Below are 17,936 nucleotides of genomic sequence, written 5' to 3' on the forward strand. Positions count from 1 at the left end.
AGCATGAGTCAAAGGGGGCAGTAGAAAGGTTAGGAATGAACATGAAAGGCACAGATTTTCTTTCAAATGCCTTTTATCTCCATTGATACTATAAAAACTTGCAGGTCTCTGTACATCTGTTTGACTTAAGGCCCACCCCATTTTTAAATGAGATGGAGTTAAACACATGACTTCCCTCAGTGCCTTTTCACCTATTGATCTTTTATCTCTGAAGAAATGATCTGCTTTATGAAAATAGGTTTGTTTCTCACAGTAGAGTCTTAGATCAGCAAAATAGTGTGAAATGGCTGTTGGGCTAAGAGAAGTGTTGTATTAGTGAGTACTCTGGTAAGGAGTAACAGCCAGCTGAAGTTGGCCAAAAGATGTGAGCAAAATCTGTAGCACTTTCAAGTGAAAGCAATACATGTTTACTTGTGATCCTTGTTTACATCTTTTGGCTGAAGAGAGGCTTAAAACGCGTTGTCCTCTAAGATGTGTAACTATCATATCAGAAAGGTACTGGCAACTGGCACGCCGGTATAAACAGTTGGCAGACATGGATTATTTCAGCTCAGTTTACCCAAACTTCAAGGTCTGCCATAGTGCAGTGATTCATTACAACCATCAGGCTTACACCAGCATTTTGTAGTGCTTTTCCATTACCCTGTCTTAGTAAATTCTGGGAAGTTCTCATGCTCTGCCCCTTCTTGTCCAGCTCACTTACGGGAACTGCTTCTACTATGTGCCCCTTACGGATCACGAAGGAAGAAATTATTTCAGTTATTCCCTCATCTTATTGTGTGTGCTGGTGACATGAGGCCAGCTGTAATCAGGAAAGTACTGGGAGAGGACCCCAACCAGAGTCTTAGAAAGACCAAGAGCATGACTTCCACTGCGCTGTCCTTACCTGACTGTTCCTGCTCCATACTGGGCCAATTCATCCAGCTGGGAATGGAAGAAAAGGGGCTACAACAGGGAAATCGGTGTGTCAATGGGGGAGCAGATGTTCACCTAGCATTGCAGACCCCCTCCTCACCCTATTGCTCCCAGTACACAACCCCAGTGGCAGCCAGCCTCAGCAAAGCAGTTGAACAGCCCTGTGGCTGGATGGCTGAGATTTCTTGTCAGATGGTTTTCTTTACATAAATTGAATCTAGCTAAAGACTATTAGCTTCATATTGGTAGCTCTGTCTTTCAAAAGCTGCAAGAGCGGTCACTGAAATGGCTGGGAGTTTGCTACTGGGAGTTGTCAAGATCAGTTATCATGGACTATTTTCTGATCTCAAGTGGTGCTCCTGTGCTGTAGAGTTCTGCTTAATGTAAGAGTGGTTTTATCGCTGCTGAATGAAGGCTGTTCCCAAGGCACTAGGCTACCCAACTTCACAAGTTTTAAAATACTCTTCATGTGGTGTTAATTGGTTTAATTGTATTAAATACAGGATTATGTTTTACTAGCTAAGTGTGAGATGTAGGATTCATATTCATCCCTGAAGAAGCAATTCCTTGTGCTCACTGCTTACGCAGCTTCTGCTTGTTTCATGGCACTCATGCTCGCTTCCTATGGGCTCAGATAATACATATCTGTTTATTAAGGCAATCGGGGCTATCACTGGGTGTATCTCATGTGACTGTCATTAAGACTTATGACACACATACTCAGAGTGACTTCAGCCGGTGTCTCACCTCCTTTTGTAAAACAAGACCAGGGAGCTCCTCCTCCTCCCTGGGGAGAGGATTATGACAGCGGATCTGTTATGGTCTGCACCCTGCTTGAGAGGGCTGGCAGAAACCGCTGGGAGAGGAGATGTGCAGCTTATGCACAGCATGCAGCAGCTTAGCTCCCTGAGGTGTAATTTTAAGCTCTTCTCAGATTTAGGAATAATGGTTATACTTGAGCCATTTTTCTCTGGCTTTCCATACTAACCATTAAGTGGAATGTTACGTAAGAAGAAATTTTCTCTTCTAGTAATATGAAATGCTTCTTTGTCTTGGCATAACATTACAGTCTCTGTTTCTTAACCCAGCTCTCTTTATCTACATATATAAAATTCAAATGTAAATTTCAAACAAAGTTGATGTTACTTTTTTCTTAGTTACTCTTCTTTTTTAGCTTGATTGTTGTATGATAGCAGACTTCAATGCTTCTGCAGCTTCCTACTGAATTGTTTGTTTGTAGCATGTTTTAATAATAAAATAAAATATTAAAATTAATATGAATATTAAATTATATGTAGATTTATATAAATATAAATGTAACAAAATTTCCAGAATTTCACTTTTAAGGATACTTTTGAAAAAATATTACTTTCAGATAGATTACTCATTTCAATGGCACACAGAGGCACGATGGTGTTTATGTTATGGCTTAAAAAGTGTTTTGAGAAGAAACTTTCATGGGTTTCTGTTTTTATTCTATTCTTTTGTGGTGGTGCAAGCTACAGATTCCCCAAAGCCTAAGAAAACAGTTAAGAACATACTATACAGGTATTCCAATGCATTAATCATTTCACTCAGCAACTCCAGTAGCATGTTGATACTTCTGTACTCAAGAGACTGTGGTCAGTCCCTGGTGACCAAGGACTGTCTGAGGACTGGAACCACAGTCATTTAACAGGAAGTTTATACTGGTTCAGACTGTGCCTTGGAATATTGGGTAGCCTACTGGGGAAAAGGAAACCGCAGGGAAGGCATGAAAACAGCTCTGCATGCCCATTCCAACACATACCACTGCTTCAGTGACCCTACCAGTAGTTTCATAGTGGGCAGAGGTACCAGTGAATGTTACGTAGTGAAGAGTAGTACCTGGAGGTGATGGTGAAGAGCTCATAAAGAGCATGGAAAGGGAGTAAAATACACAGTATTTGTTCAAAACACACAAAAAATTGGAATTTCACTACATAATCTCCTTAAATATGGTTGTGTTTGGACGTGGGTTTTTTTTTTGCTGCAGTTCCTTTGCTCTTTTTGCTGTCTGTGCTGTGTTCTTTCAGAAGGTTTGTATGTATTTGAATTTTTTGCTGAAAGTGTTGCAGTATGAAACAGGATATTGGTGGTTTAGTTTGAGCAGAAAAATAAGGAGAAGAGAGTAGAAACTGTGTGGAATGAATCTGTGGGAAGTAGATTCCCTTCTTCACTCTGCTGGTTTTGAATTATTTTTTTTTGAAAGTACAAGATATCATCTTGAAATTATTTTAACATGGAGTCCACTGTATTGCAGGGAGGAAGAAGTGCTTGTAATCCAATATGACAATAATAGGTGAACCGACAATCATTTACCATGAAATGGTTGCAGATCTGTTTCTTGTAAGGAGGTCAGTTTTGACAGTTATTTATGAACAGTAAATTGGAAACTGTTCATAGTGTAATACAATTATCTCCAATTGTTCATTTTATCTTAAACACCTTTTAACTTTCTTCTTTTCTTTTCGGCAAGTTCAGAGTAGGATCAGTAGTTCTTGAAAGGCTAACTGCATTGATACCTGCCTTTGAAGGTTTTGAGGGTTGGTTTTTTTCCCCCTTTGGAAACAACACTGTATATACATTATAGAAATTAGTCTTGGTTTCTTGAAACGTGTTTGTGTCTTTCTACCCTTTGTTAATATGATTCTCATTTAGAAACAGGAACTGTGAAATGTGCTGAGGAATAAATAGATCTCTTCTAAATAGACATTGTCAGGGAAGAGTAAAGGAAGTGAATTGTGCAAATTCTTAGAACCGAGTAACGTTTATTTCAGAAAAAGGCATACTTCTCAGATCAGAATGGCTTTTGCTTCACAAGTAAGTAAGTTTTTCTCTCTCCTTGTAATAATGGTAACGGCGAAATTTATGATGGTGTTTTCTGCAGGTGGGAGGCTGCAGAAGGTAGCTGTCTGAGTGTATCCACCAGCTTGATGTCAAAATTGGGAAAGCCAGCAGAGTTTTAAGCCTGGGCGGGCACTGCATTGAAGCTTGTGTCATGTGAGTCTGCTTGGCATTATCAGATTAATCTCATTGCCATAGCAGTGTTTTGAACTTGGAAACATGTGGAACTCAACACACACATGGGGAAGATATGCCCTGTAAGGTCTCAGCAGAGGGCTTTATTTAAAGGACTGGAAAGTTCAGTGGGTAATTTTCCATCTAGTCTCCCTCTTTCATCTGAGGGAAGGATGATCAGCAGGTCCACACTGGAAGGGCCAAAGATATCTCTGAAGAGGGTTAATGTCACTCTGAGATCTTAGAAATGGAAGTGAGCACTAGTTTCTCTAGCTGCCATGCTCCGGAGTAATTCCATGTGGGCAACCATTTTACAGGAGCTAACCAAATTCTGAAGATCTTTTGTGTAGTTTGTACACAGGTGCTTTCTTAGGACATTTGAAATCTAGCAGATAACTGTGTATTGAGCTGCAGGATTTTCACTCAGTTCTGGAAGTCTGGGGGCTTTAGCCAGATTTCTGAGTGATTGGCAAGATTTTGTGTGTGTCTTCAGATGGTTGTGAAAGGCCATCATTGGCCAAAAATTGTAAGCTGCTGTTTCAATGGGTTCGAATGGCAGAAGGAGCAAAGTTTATAAATTATTTTCCTCCCCCTGCCATTTACTGTAGTATTAAACTGTGTATCTGGATATGTGTGTTCTGCCCTTTGGCTAGCATACAGGAATCAAAAGCTGAATATCCTGTTGCCAGACATCATTTCCACTCAAAAGTTACACTTTTCAATAAGCTAAATTTCAAGTAGGTGGTGGCAAAAATTATGTCAGATGGTTCAAAAAAGGGGATTTCAAATGATCCCTAATGATTCTTAACTGTTTGCTCTAATAGTTTGCCCCTGCCAAAAGAAAGGGTGATCCCACTCAGTAGCGTTGGTGAGATCTTCACCTTCTGCCACAATAACATGCTGTCAGTATTTGCACAAAATTGTATCATATATGGCATACAGCCACATATATATGTATATGTCATTGTTGACTAACAAAGAATCCTTGGTCTCCTTCTTCCAAGGAGTGCAGGATCTACAGTTGTTCAGCCTTGTGACCCTGAGTCATGCAGCTTTATGGCATTTGATTTCCATACCTTTTTAGAGGTGGGTGATAAATATAGTATGGCACTGTCTGAAGTCAGCCTCCTTGTAATTAATGGTGAGATCTCAGCAACTTCATCCCAGTCTGCATCTAGTCTCCCCTCTATCAGAATGTCCTTTAAGATACGGTGAAGCAAGCTGTATAAAATACGGTGCAAGTTGTGGAAATGGATGAATTAAGAAGATAGTGGAGAGTGACATTTGGTCGTTTCCCATTTTTTTAAGAAAGATCGTATACTAGTTTTCTATTGTCCCTGGCATGGAAGTTGGGCCATTCATTTTACCTGTATTCAAAAGGCATGTAAGAAGAAATCCTTGAGAAGCCCTATTGCATGTGTATTGACTATCAATTTTTCTTTTTTTTTTTTTTTTTTTTTGTGGCAGATGTAGGTGTGATCGAAAATGAAATGGAATTTTATGGGTGCATAAGCGAGCTCTTTCTGAATGTAGAGCTAGTCAGTTTTTTACTTTGGGACTCTGAGTTGTGGAGAAAGTGAAAGGCAAAACACTGGGTATCACCTTTGCTCTGTGGTGTTTCATCAGGGGCATAGCTCTCAGTTGACAGTCTAGTACTCACATGCTTGGAATGAGTGAAATCAATGACGTCTCCTTTGTTTGTATTTCCAGACCTCCTTTCCTTTGGGTAGACTGACTCCTGGTCATTCTCTCCATATTTATGCTATGTCCAGACCCTGTTATCCCTGTACTTTCTGCAGAGTGCTTCTGTCCACAACAATGAGTAACTAGTGGTTGTGTAGATTTTGTGGTAGTTCTAGGAAATGGTGTTTTATGTTGTCGAATAAGGGGAAGTCAGCTTCATGTGGTAGATTGATCGCCTTCAGTTCCTAAGACATTGGACAAAACATGCTTTATGGGTATACTACCGTGGTCTCAGTGTTCATTTAATTAATTAAACTAAATTAACTAAAGAGAGTGCTGAGCCAAGGTTGGCTACAGGGAAATCTGTAACAGGGTAGACATTTCAGTTCAGTTATTCACTATCAGAACCCAACTAAGGGAAGAAAACCAAACACAAGCATATGTAAAATTAGTGTAAATAACCTCCTTAGCCAAATTAAATTCCTGGTTTTTAGCAGCATAACTCTAAGAAATACAAATGTGTATAGCAGAAGTGTAAAAAGCCATAGAAAGTGAAGCTGTACTTTCTGGATGCAACAGAAATTATTTGCATATTGATCTTAATTCTTTTAATATGTTTCATTATAATATTTTCAGTAAACTAAAACTACTGAAAATCTCTTCCTGGTAGCTTTTGAAATACTTTGAGTGAAAAAGGGGAAAACCCAAAATTAGTCAGATTACTGCAGTCAAGAAGAATTTTTAAATTTCTGAGAAATAAAACAAACTATACTGAACAGAGGAATGTAGTAAGGGATAATGATGTTGCAACTAAAATGCTCTGCTGAAAATCTTAGGATCTGGCTTTCTGCAATGCATTGATGAGAATGTGTCATGCTAGATTCCAGTTTGTCTCTTGTTAAAATGAGCGTCAATCACTGTTGTATGGTACCAAACTCTCTCAGTGCTTTGCCTTAAAATCAGCATTATATCCTTTCCATTGCAAACCTTAAATTAGTTGCACAACCTTCTTCTTCCAGTCCTTAATATGCAATGCCTGATTGCAATAATTCCGTTACATATTGAAAGCTATCTCAATGATCACAAAAAGTTCTGCTTGAAGTGTAGAAACTGAACACTTGCTTTCATGCTTCCTCCTGTATTGCAGAATTTTAGTTTGTAATGACATTTCCAGCCAGCTTTAAAAGCTCAACAGGACTAAATGTGCTCCTTATTGCACTATGCTTTGTCCTCTTAGGTTTGATGAGAGGGAACTTCTACTCTGAATGATTAATGTGTTAAGTGGGGGGGTGGGGGTTTCAGTATGACTAGAATTTATTTAAATGATTAGGCTGAGATTCTCAAAGGACCCAAAGAGTTTCTCGAAGAGTAATTTTGAGAACTTCATTCCATTCAAGCAGTCAGCCTAGTGTGCATGTTCCAGGCCTATTATTCAGATTTCTAAAACTTGCGTTTGAAATTTGAGAAGAGTTCCCACTGATTTTTTTTAGATTTCATAATAGGAAATTTAATTTCTGGAAAAGTTAGCTTGAGAAAGAATCTCTTACTTGAGATTGAAGAAATGTCCGCTGGCTTGACTGGCTTTCTGCATGTCAGGTGAGATGAAGAGAGAAACAACCAACCCACTAGTAAGAAATGGACCTACTGAAATGCAGGAAAACAAAAATGGGTAATAACTTTTGGATTTCCAGTTTTCTGAACTGTGCTTGCTAAGTGGCATCAGAATTGCATAGAATTTTTCTATGTCTGTTGTTCCTTTTGGCATAACGGATGAATTTCTTAGAAGTGTTTCATGTTGTTAGTTTCTGGAACATTACAGAATGCAGAAACATTTTTCAGTATTTATTTAGAATAATAATAATGGAAAATATCTCCAGCTAATGTACTGAGAAAGTTGCAATCATCTCAATAATTCTTATAGTTTGCTTTTCCAATGCTGAAATATTAAAAAGACAAATGTTTGGCAGAGGGAGTAAAAATGTTGGTTTCTTTCCTATACTCACCATTTTAAGTCCATAACTCTACTTACTGGTTAAGGTGACTAAAGCTGTATTTACCATTTCGAGTTGAGCCACCATATGTCTGAACCAGACATACAAGTATGGTAATGACTTAAACTCACATAAAGCATAAAGAAAGAGTAGTAAGTTGGATAGAAACATGAAGATCATTCTGATTATGTCAATTACTATTTTTTGATTCCTTAAGATCTTACTAACCTGAAGTCATACAGGAAAATATACTAATAGGAATGTTATTAATAAATACTTAAAGCAAAAAAGGTACTTTTCTTATTTCAATTAACATAATCCCAATTTAGCTTTGTTTTCATTATGTTTGGTATCCATATATATGTTGGTTGTTGGTGATGTTTTTCCTTCTCAGTGCTTTTTCTGTTCATTCTAGTTTTTGAATTGACATGACAAACCAGCCTGCCTCCCTCTGGTGGTTGAAATCGTGTCTCTGCAGACCGGAGAGAGCATCTCCGAGATCCCCTTATGGGGAGTACAAATAACGAATAATTTTTTTAAAGTTTAGTGTTACATCATTATCAAAAAAATAACAATACCTTTTCTTTCTGTTATACAGAGTGCAATGTTAGTGGTAAGTTGCTTTTGCTGGCTGAAATCTTGAATTTATGGCAGATATTTACAGCAAGTGTTTTTAAGAAAGGAAAGTAGATGGTCAAAGTAAACAGATATGGACACAGTAGGATTGAAATCATTTACTGTGGTGAAAAGAGAAAAAATAAGAAAGGAGGAATTTAGGTAAGCAGTATACTAGTGATCATACTAAGTGTGTCACAGGATCACATGTAGACTTAGCTTGGAATTTTTTTCAGCTCAAGAACATTATTTGTTTTTAGAAGTAAACATTTAAAAGTTTGCCTTTCCCAAGACACCATTTTGCTGTAAAATGGAAGAGTTCTGCAATATTTAGATTACAGCTGTGAACTTGAGATATCTGTCTCCTTTTTTCAAGTAATTGCACCAAATCCCAAATGGCAGAAAATGAGAGACTTTTTGTGATTACTTACTGCAAATAATTACAGTTTGGATCTATACGCTATAAAACCACAACTGCCTTCACATGAATGAGGCAAAAATATAAGAAAGCATCCTGGAAGATTGGCATTTCCTTGCTTGTGAGTTCATAATGCTTTTTGTGTATTTTATATAATCTCTTTTACTGGAGTGCCTGCCTTATGTAATGTCTTAGTAATGGAAATGAGGCCATCTGCATGGTAATCAAGGTTGTTCCCTGAAAGACATCCTCTGTCTGCAGCAGAAAATAGATTAAATCAAGACCTTTAAAAGTTTCACAACCTTTTCATCAAGCTGAGAGTGATCTTCCTCAGAAACTCCTCTTTACTTTCCTTAGAGCAGCCCATCTTCCCTGCCCATTGATGTTGTTACCCATCCAGCTTCAAGCATGGACTGTTGCATAGTATTCCTAACAGCTGTATTGTCATTGTTTGTCCCTTTTCATATTCTGCCACTCTTAATTCAGTTCTGCAGTCTAATAAACTCTACCTTCTTTCCTTTGCTTTGCATCATCATTGGGACTGTTTCTTTCCCTTTTATTTTCCCTGCCTGGTACCCAGAGTGTATATGCATGCTGTCATCTGTTCTGCTGCTAAGTATCAGTAAATCAAAAGGTAGACTTCTGAAAAATGGCAAACCTGTGTTCTAGTATTATTTATCCATTTTATTTCAGTCACTATGCAAATTTACTGGTTGTTTTATGTGAGCAGAGAAAGACAGACTCCTCTGAGTATGCTGTAGTCCAAGGTAACACGGTACAAAGGGGAGCAAAGTAGGAAAAAATACATAATACAAACAAATACATATTTGCTAACAAATATCTGCAATTTTAATTTTGCGTACGATACAGTAGAGTTTTTTATTTCTGAGTTAACATAGTAAGTTTTGTGTTGTGTTGCCAATCTCTGACTGGCATCTCATTTACTCTCGTTAGAAAGATTCTTCAGAAGGTATGACCCTTCTGTTGGATTTTTCACCTCCTCTGTGGAAGATTTCAGTTCAGTTCTCCCTTTTTCTGTGCTTCAAAAATGGGATCAAAACTGTTTATAGCCCCATGCTTATCAAAGATCAGGGCATTCCATAAATATTTATTAAAAAACATTGGAATAATAGAAGGTCTTTTGTGTATAGTATAGTAGAAAGGTTGTGAGCTCAGTAAGTTACGTGTGCACGCTAGTTCTTGCTATGCAGTAAAAAAAGAAGAAAAAAGAGAACCCTAAGTATTGTAGCATCTTGGGGAACACATACAGCTACAAAAATAAAAAGCCTAGGAACTGGAAAATATTTTCAATGCATTTTTGGGGTCAGCCATCTTTTTCTCTAAAATATCAAGTTGCCAACAGTTCTTTGAAAGATTTGCACTGTATCTTGCCTTCCAAGGCTTTGCTTCATTTGGAGCTAACACTGTCACCCCCCTGAAATAGCAAAGCTATTTGGGGATACTTGTTCAGCAAATATTCACCCAATGTCTAATTTGCCTAGAGCATGCTGCCCTATGATACTACCCACTGACATGCCCAAATGCTAGCTGTTTATCTTTGATATCCTCACTTGGAGGAAGAGCTTTTTTCCCCTCTCCTCTTTTTCTGTCATCCACTTGGGATTAGAATAGTGGTATCCCCACTGTTGGGAATTATTCAGCAGGTGTAAACTTGACATTGTCATCAACATGCCTACAGCATCCACAGGTGGAGAAGAGATGAAAGAAAAGTAAGTGAAAATCATATGTTCTGGATGTATTTGGTAGCACTCGCAGCAGCCTCATATTGTCTCTGGATGGGGAATGAGGCAAAGGCTATAGTAGGTCTCTAGCTCTTTCAGTCATTCTTAGCAAGCTGGGGGACTTTGTACTCTGTCTTAATGTATAATAATTAAAAGCATATTTCTTTTCTCATGTGTATATAGTATCTTCCATTATACCTGTTTTAAAAAGGGAGGTGAGAGGAATCTTGTATCATGCCTGCTCTTTGATTTTTCTTAGCATTTCAGGATATATTGCAAGAGTTATGTATGTATGCAAGTGCATGGACACAGATTTATATCACACATGCTTTCATTTTAATTAATTAATTTTAAGGCTTTAATGAAGTAACCAGCAGATAGTGATAAGATGGCACTTGCTTATTTGGAGGCATGGTACCTACTTATTTCTGCAACTGCTAAGCGGTGCTGCCACCAAATAAAACCGTACGTGGCATCTTCAGTATGATCTCTCTGACAGTGGTACTGATCCATGCACAGAAGATACACAGCCAAAAGAATGTTGTTTTGCATTCTTCCCTGTCATTTCTTGTGTATGCCTGACATGGGCTGGGCACTTTATGGTCAAATTGGCTTAACTTGATACCATGTGTTAAAAGCATTATTAACACTGATATATTACCATTATTTAATAACATTGCTGGTACGTCATGGACTTTGGAACTGAGAAGAAAGTTACATAGAAATTCTACATTTTTAACTATATGTGCATTTAACTTTGTCCTGTTTTTATCTTGCCTGCAACAGTAGTATCTAAAATTTAGGATATTTGGATTCCCTATATCAAAAGGATTTTTCTAGAAAGTGAAAATATGCCCGTGTGCCGATGAGCATAGAGAATGTGTATGCAAGTGTTCTCCTAGCTGAAATATAAATAAAGTAACTCAGAAACCCAAATATAGCTCAGCTTGGATTTCTTGATAACAGATCATCCCTGGTTTGAGTTTAAAAGTGTTTCACATTCTGATGTGATTTACTGGGTACATTTGCCTTTATTCCTGTGACAGAAGTGGTTGGCCTGATATTTGCATGAACTCCGGCAGGCTCATAAGTGGAACTTTTGCTCATGTGTTCAGTAGAGAAGAAACAGTGAACACTGTAACGTTTAAAAACTTCTTGGCTATAACAAATTAGATGGCATTTATGTTTGTGTTTGTTATGACTGACTCAAAAGCCTATTTGCAGCAAAGGAATCTGATTTTAGTAAATCAATATATAAAGCCTTTGATATTTAAAAAAACCCAGCTAGCTGTAACTTCAATGTTGGTATTTCAAGGCCTCTCACTGATATTTTAGAAGTTTGTGGTTGTTTGAGCTTCCTTTCCAGGCCCTGGGGAAATAAGAAAATGGTAAATCAAAGCCCGGATCACTGTTTGCATTTATTTTACTTCTCATTATGACATGTATGCAAACATTTAAAAGAAATAAGGAAAAGGTATAATCATGATAAGATCCCTTTTATAGAACAAAGGGGAATACATTTCTAGTCTAATTTATTACACTTCTCCTTAATACTATAAACTCAATTGAGTGCCTCATTAGGTTTGACAGTTCACTTATACTTCTAATTCAGTGATAGTACTGCTTAAAATAATTACTGGCTCTTGAAGGATAATCCAAGAAAATAAATGGAAAGTATTTTTTCTGATCTGAAATGTGTCTTAATTTCTTGTGCTTTTCCTTTCCAAAGGAGGAAATTTTAAAAGTACAAATTGCAGTCGAGTACTTAACTGCCATAAAAAGTCATCGTGTTGCCTTTGGAAAGAATCTTCCATTTGCAGTTTCTGTCTTCTTTCTGCTTTACTTGCCTGTGACAACCAAAATCCAGAGTATGTTTGAGGATGTACAATTAAACAAAACTATTTAATAACATTCAGTGAAATCTAAGTGACGCTTTTTTCAGCTTGGATGCATCCTTTAGCGTAATTGTGAGAGCGAGAAAAAAATTCGCTTATTTTAGATATTGGAAAAAAGTTTTATAACTGTCACCCTAAATCTGGATGCTTTTGTCCCCATATTAAAATGAGATGCTCTCAAGGCTATCTTTTTTCACTGCTGTACTCATGAGAGAGATTCTTCATCAAGCTTCTCAGCTGGCATGAAGAAGCTTTGCCTATTATATTGAAGTTAACAGAGTAATGACATTATGCCAGTTGAGGACTGAGGTACAAGATTTTAGCCACCAGAGCTGGGATGATAAAAGCATCCCACAGAAGGTAACCTAAACTTTCACAGTCTATTGATCATCTGACTTGTACTTCTGATGTTACTAGTTATTCTTAAAATTTCCTCTCACTCCTGCAGTCTGCTGTGCAGGTCTTGCCAGAAAGCGGCAAGATGCCTCTCCTCTGGGGATCGGACTCCAGATTAGGCCATTTTTCTGCAAGTTTGAACATTGAACAATTGCTGTAGTAGTTTTCATGCCACACTCCATCCTCTTTAGTCATGGTTATTCAAAACCACATTGCTCGCTTAATTTCCCAGCTTCCTCACAACAGACACATTGCTTCTCTATTAGCTCTTTATTTACACTGTGGCCTCACTGCTGCCATATCAGTATGCCAGGGCTGCTCTTAGATTACAGAGTGAGCAACACTTCTGTAATGCTGCTTCTCAGCGTGGAAAGCTCGGAATTTTTAATTCCTTTTTCTGTGCTCCATCTCTGGTCAGCCATTCGTGTCTTATTGCCTGACCAGTCCTTTTCTTCTCCATCTCCTGCCAGTTACTTTGTGTCTCACCTGCCTACCAAAGTTTCACTCCTGCCCTCTGTTCCTTATTCCTGCAACTTTCAGCCTCCTACAGTATTTATTTTTTTCAGTTTTTTCCAAAATCTTTTCCATCTGTGTTCAAAGACACTGCTAGGGCTTTTCAGGTATTGGTGCTTTTCAAGTCCTGAATGAGATGGCACATAAATCTGGAGAATTCTTTAATTCCAGGTTTAAACTGGAGAGTAAATTTAAAGTATTATCTTTATTGGGGTGGGAGAGTATTTTCCACTCTTCCAACCATTTAGAGTTCTTTTCTGTAAATTCCTTAGTGTTCTGATTATATCATGATTGACTGATGGCTAATCGTGCGAAAAGGAAGGTTTTGAAGAGGCCAAATGGAGACAGTTTTTTTTTTTTTTTTACAGTAAAATGTGCAGAACTGTTCTGGTTTGTTTTCATTTTATAAAAAGCATATGAAAACTATGAAAAGTACTGTACCAGTTGAGAATAACTTTAGGTGGGCTCTGTCTTGCAGAAAAGAGTTCAAAAGTGTACCACTAGTATAAACAGTTCTCCCATTCTGTATTTTCTTTCACTTTCAGCTCTTCACTGAGTTGATGTCTGGGGTAAGGTGTGGCCATTTCTTGGCAGAATTACTCTTCTAGATTTTACTTTGTTTGGTGTGTTTTCAGGAATATGCATTTATTGCCAATTACTGAAATTGCCGGTTGAAGGAGCTTGTCATCTGTCTCTTGTCACATGTTATTTCAATTTAGCATTTCAACTTTTGTAGTCCTCCTTGCTCACTTTGTAAACCTGAATTGCTTCTCCAGTAAAATGCTGCCTTGGATGACCAAGGCAGGAGGAAGAGCCTCACCGGCTTCATGCCTTGTTCCTGTCTCCAGCCTTCCTTACTATCCCAGCCCAACAGTGTAACCGAGAAATTCCTTTGGGAAAAGGTTAGCTTGAATCCCTGCAGCCACAGCAAATTCAGACAGTTCCTCTAATGTAAGAAGCACATATGTACTGGAAGAGATGTTCTGGTAAGTGGGTTTACTATAATTCTTCTTCACTGCCTCTCAGTAAAGAATGGCAACTGTTCCGCTGAGGGGAGTGTACCTTGCTTAAGTTCCTGTTTTTAAAGATGGCATAAATGTCTGCCAAGAAGGGTAACTGCCAACAGAAAAGAAGATTACCCATCTTGAGACATGATGGCAAGAAAGTGGGCTGGTTTATCTTCTGATATTTTCCTTTAGCACTCGTGAGTTGGAAAGTTTGTGTGTTCTAATACACTGGAAATGAAAACTAGTCACAAGAAACAAAGCTTGAAATGCCATCTCTTAGTGGAAGACTCAGTTTTCCAGTGATTCCCATTTTAAGGAATGGTTTCAAAAAGTGAAGCCTCAGGATTAAAACAAGCTCTTTTACCTCTTTTTTTATATGTGCTCCAGGCATCTAAATCTACTCAGCAAGCATGCCATTTTGCAAGTATCTTATTTTCTCTCCACAGAATGTCAGAAGCACTGCAGAAAGTGCCATCTATGGAATATAATTGATATGGACGCCCTTCTGACAACTATTGTTGTTGTTATGTTTCAAGATAAAAGCAATTGAGTATTTATAGGAAAAGTAAATGTATATGCCATTTGCAGTGTGTTGTAGCTGATAATTAAATATTTTTCTACTCAAGTTTTGGCATGCTTCCTGGAATCACCAAGCTTTCAGTAACGTTTTTAGTTAGTATTCTGCAGCCTACTGTTCTATTCACCACAGCTGACATGAGCTCAGAGAGTTTGTCTTTATTTAACCTTAGAGAAAAATCCCAGGCTTGCTCTGTAGTCGGCAGAGCTGTTGGGAAGGATCTGCTCCAGACCGCAGTGGGGAGAGGGTGGGCAGGGTCCCGCTCTGAATCATGCCTGCTACAGCCTCACTCCACTGGTGATACTGGAAATCCTGCAAAACAAGGCTCCTTAAAGTGAAGTTACCCTTTTTCAAGCTCTGATTAATATTTTCTTTCATGCTTCATCCTTTTCCTTCTTTGGCTAACATCTTGATGATGACTACTGTTGTTGAAGTCCTATATCCCACTGCTTCTTGTCATATTTGGAAGTCGGGGGCACTGATTAGACTTAGAAAAGTTCCTTTTCTACCTGAAAAATACATATATCTGTGTAGAGGGGGTGAAAAAACATACAAAGCCCTGATGAGAATAAACATTCTGGATTGCCTTTGCTCTTTTGAGACTGAAAATTGTGTTGGGGTGGCAGGGGTTGGGGAAGATGCTCCAGCTAAAAGTCAAAGCTTTTAAAGACACTGATTCTGATTCTCTGCTCCATTACACACTTTTCACACTGATGTAGCCCCACAGGGCTGCTTTGTCTCTTTCTTGTCAGCTGGTAACAAGTAAGGAGAATGTAAATGGCCTGTGGCATTAGTACTGCCTAACAGACAGTACCAAGCCCTTCAGTTTGGTGATTTTATAGTTACTTGTTTAGAATAATTTTGTTGATGAGGTTGACTATTATCCAGCTAACATTCAGCTGTTACAGTTTTAAGACAATAATTACCTCCAAAATTTAGTATAACTATGTCAGCAGTTATTAGTAGTATTGGCAGTAACCTCAATGTTAGTAATATCTATTCCAGGAAATACATGCTTGTCTTTATTTGTCAGTAAACATTGGCATTTAAATGACATGAAAGATTATGTATTGATTTCTATGGATTCAAGTATCTAGAACTACCCTAATGTTTATTTTCCCCCACATTAAGGAATGAGGTAAAGTTGAGCTTGATGGAGTAGATATTCCAGCGCTAGATATATTGTTTGAATGTGTGAAAATCCTTGAAAATGTGTATCTTATCAAATTGAGCCTGATTTCAGTTGTACATTGTCATACTAATTACTGTACAACTAAACAGCTGTATAGTTGTACTAATAGTGGAAGAAAATTTCCATTGCTAGAAAAATATGAAGGCCTCCTTTCTCACAAAAGTGCTCTGAAAATGAAGAAGTGGGATGCTCGTCAGAGCTAGGATGTATAATCAGACTGAATCACCCTGCAGACCTGTGGGGGTTGATTGGCAGCCAGTATCTGCAAAATAAACTGCAGGGTTCAGTTTGCAACTACTGTTGTGAACCAAACCCTGCAGGGTTCAGTTTGCAAACACTATTGCGAACCAGACCCTGCAGGGTTTGCCGAGCTCCGGTTACTATTATTGCTCCTAGTAAGACTTATTATCCTGTCACAGAAGATGTAAGAAAATCCATCTCTCCACTTCAAACATGATAAGCCTTTGTCACCTACAATGCAATTAATGTTAAAAATAGAAAACACTGATGATAAGATTGTGACTTGCAGGGAATGAGCCATTGTCCAAGTACCAGAGACTTATCTGGAGGGCCAGTCAGCCTACACGGTTTGCTGTCAGTTTGCTGATTGCCATTTCTGTCTGAGTTTGATGAAATATTCATGTCTTTGCTCTGCTCTCTGCAAGAACTATTGATTTCTTGTATAAACGTGGCTATATTTAGTCTAGACAAATGGAATGTGAATTGCTGCTGAATAAATGGGATGAAAGGCTGGGGGTTTGCCTGTCCGTTTGTCTTGGTCTGTGGCAATTATTTATAATCAAGAGTAGTTTTTGTAAGTTGAAGGTGATTTTTTATAATTTAGTGATTAGTCTCAGAACAAAAATAAGCACTTAGACACAATTTTTCTGTTGGGATAGCAGGTTAAGAAGGCAAATTATGGTCTGAGGTTTACAATCACAGTTGCTAGGATTTTTTTTTAAAAAAAAGACTCAGAAAATTGTATGTTTCCAGAATTTTGAGAAGAAAAGAGTTTGATCAGTGGAATAGATTTAGTGCCTCATCTCTCCTTTTTAGAAAACATATTACTAGTAGATTTGATTCTATGGTTAGAATTCAGTTCTCTCCATTTGCTGCAGTTTCAACTTTTGCTGCTTCAATTTTACTGTTCCTGCTTGCTACAATATTTCTGTTTCATTTTGGTTTTCTCCATGAAAACAAATACAGCTGTAGCAAAGCAAAAGGAGAAAATATGCTTAAAGTCTTGTTCCTTGGTAATTTCTGACAGCATGTTTGTTTTCAGTTAATAATCTTATTTTCCAATGAAAGATAGTGGAGCACTAGGAACAGGAGTGCATGTGTTTGTGTTCCACTGTCCTCTCGTGGATGGAATCAGAACTGCTGAGCCCAAGCAGAGACCCTCAGCTGCTGTTTGTTTTCCTTTTCTAGAGATGCTACTTCCTAGGGTTTTGTTCTTTTGAAATAGATAAAGGTACACTATGTCTCCACTTAATGTGAAAATCTGAGCATTACAAGTACTGTAGTGAAAAGCATCAAATCTCTCTCTTCTGCTTCTTTCTAGTCCTTTCAATTTAAATAAGGAGATAGAAAACCTCAGGATTCTTCAATAAATACTTTAAGGTTGGATTAACAACATAAACCATTGCTGCAACAAAGTAGAACATATCAAGATTTTAATTTTTTTGTGAGCCATATATAGTGTATTATGTATAATCCAGTTAAAGCATGGCGGTCACTTTTGGAAAAGCTGTACTAAAACTTTTCGGTTTGTGTGTCAAATAATTTCCCTGTAATTTTGTATACGTTATTCCTATGTGTTTGCCAGGTACGCTTACATGCAGTAGCTAAGTAGCATTGCATAGCTGTTCATGTGTAACACCATCCTCAGAAAATTTACACGCTAGCTTTGGAAAATCGCTTGCAGTGCAGTGGGAACTGGAAGTCCACCTTACA

At 37.9% G+C, this 17,936-nt stretch overlaps 1 protein-coding gene across 4 annotated transcripts in view; it reads left to right on the forward strand.

Annotated features, from left to right (window-relative positions):
- The window catches only part of HDAC9 (histone deacetylase 9), a 482,690-nt gene that overhangs the window by 235,315 nt on the left and 229,439 nt on the right, over window positions 1–17,936 (forward strand). The gene's annotated exons all lie outside the window — the stretch shown is intronic.

The sequence above is a fragment of the Falco punctatus genome (assembly GCF_963210335.1).
Source record: "Falco punctatus genome assembly, chromosome: 4".
NCBI lineage: Eukaryota > Metazoa > Chordata > Aves > Falconiformes > Falconidae > Falco > Falco punctatus.